Source organism: Belonocnema kinseyi, chromosome 10 (assembly GCF_010883055.1).
Source record: "Belonocnema kinseyi isolate 2016_QV_RU_SX_M_011 chromosome 10, B_treatae_v1, whole genome shotgun sequence".
Classification (NCBI taxonomy): Eukaryota; Metazoa; Arthropoda; class Insecta; order Hymenoptera; family Cynipidae; genus Belonocnema; species Belonocnema kinseyi.
Genome location: NC_046666.1, coordinates 4229997 through 4232370, shown reverse-complemented (window position 1 = coordinate 4232370; position 2374 = coordinate 4229997).

The window sequence follows — 2374 nt, the reverse complement described above, 5'->3', positions numbered from 1 at the left end:
GTATCTCATCTCAAGTGGAATTGGTATGACCCAAACAAATGTCGGTAAAGTAGGATTCGAATACATATTACATGGCCTTAATGGCATCTGACACTCATACGAACCCTACTCTACCGACATTTTAAAAATCATTCTACACAAGATGAGATATCAATCTGAAAGTTTGAAAAATAAAGAAAAGGAAGTAGGTAACGTTTATCCACTTATGAATTTTCATTTTACTACTACCAAAAAAAAGTTACCATTTTTTTTGTAATTTTCAAAATTTGCTAGTAGATAAACATTCATTAGTTACTTTTATTTATTTTCTCAATTTATTCTATTATATTCTATTCTATTTATTCTACTTTTATTATTATTTTGAAATTAATTAATTTCTCTTACGGTTGATTTGAAAAGAGAAATTTTCGAGATAATAAATAAATAAATTTAAAAAATTCTTTTAGTACTTTAGAATTGTAATGAAATTTCAAAAATTATTTTGTAAAACTAAATTTTAAATTTAAATGAACTTGAGATAAATGAAAAAATGTACTAAAATTTAGTTAAATTCTAAATTTAAATAAACTATTCTGTTAAAAAATTGATTATTTTATGAATAATTCAACTTTTTTGTTAAAAAAATCATATATTCATTTTCATACTTGAACAAATTTAATTAAATAATCTTTTTTTTTATCGAAAATTAAACTTTATTGTTCAATATTTGTCTTTTTGGCCCAAAAATTCATCTTTTTGTTTAAAAATACTAATCTATTTTGTTCGAAAATTAAAACTACTTTCTTGAAAACTCATATTTTTCGAATATTTAAGTTTTTTGATGAAAATTTGTCTTTTTTTTACAGAAAAACTGTCCTCTAAAAATTTCATCTTTTTGACTTAAAAATTCAACTGTTTGGTTGGAGTTTAATATTTTTTTTTAGAAATTCAACCATTTTGTTTACATTTGAACTTTTTGGTTAGAAATGCAACTATTTTGGTAAAAATTTAATTATTTGATAAATATTGAAGTATTTTGTCAAAAAATCATCCTTTTTGTCGAAAATTCAACAGTTTTGTTGAACATTCCACCTTTTTGATTGAAAATTCACCTTTTTTGGTGAAAGTGGCATATTTTTAGATAAAAATTCATCTTTATTGGTTGAAAATAAACTGTTTTAATAAAAATTCAACTTTCTTCTGAAAAATTCAACTATTTGGTTGAAAATGCGACTGTTTTTGGTCAAAGTTCTTTTTTGTATGAAAATTAATTTATTTTGTTAAAAATTAAACTTTTTCATGGGAAATGCAACTGTTTTTGGTTAAAATTTAATCCTTTCTTTCTGAAATTGGACCTTTTCCTTGAAAAATCAACTATTTTGTTAGTAGTGGAACTCTTTTGTTGAAAATTGGATTATTTTGTGAAAAATTTAACTTGTTTTTTAAAAGAAATCATATATTCTGTTTCATAATTGAACTAATTTTTTTGAATAATCCTTGTTTTTTTTTGGTAAAAAATTTAACTGTCTTTTTTTTACTTTCGTCCTTTTTGATAGAAAATTCATCCCTCTTGATTAAAAATTGGTATTTTTTTTATTTGAAAATTTGTCTTTTTCATCGAAAATTAAACTGCAATGTTGAACATTTGTCTTTTTGGATCAAGAAGTCATCTTCTGGCTTCAAAATACTAATATATTTTGTTCGAAAATTAAAACTACTTCCTTGAAAAATCATCTTTTTTCGAATACGAGGTGTGTTCAAAAAGTAAGGTGACTTTTAAATTTTCGCGGGCTACGTACATTCAAGTTTTACATTTTTTGTTTTGTTGTGTTGGTACACTTCGTCACGATCATTTGTTCACAGTTTTGACTATATAGCTCGTGTTGTTTTTCTGGCAGAGACGTAAAAGGTAAGAAGGGTTTGGTGTGCTCGGCGATTTTCTTCTTTCGAAAAAAATGGAGCAAAGAGTTTGCATTAAATTTTGTGTGAAAAATGGAATCCAGTGCTCTAAAACTCTTTAAATGTTAACAGTTGCATATGGTGAGTCTACTCTGAGTAAGAAAAATGTGTATAAGTGTTACAAGCTGTTCCAAGAAGGCCGAGAGGATGTCGAAGACGAACCTCGCCCTGGACGTCCCAGCACGTCAACAACAGATGAAAACGTTCAAGCAGTGGAAGAAATGGTGTTGAAAAATCGCCGAATTACCATCAGAAAAGTTGCTGAAGATGTTGGCATATCGGTTGGCTCATGCCATACTATCTTCTTGGACGTTTTTGGCATTAGACGTGTGTCAGCGAAAGGGGGAGGGTCGGTAAGGCCGGTTTTTGGCCTAATTTATTTTTGGACCAAAAAATCTGAAAAAATCATGGTAGTATCTTATAAGTATCCCGAGTC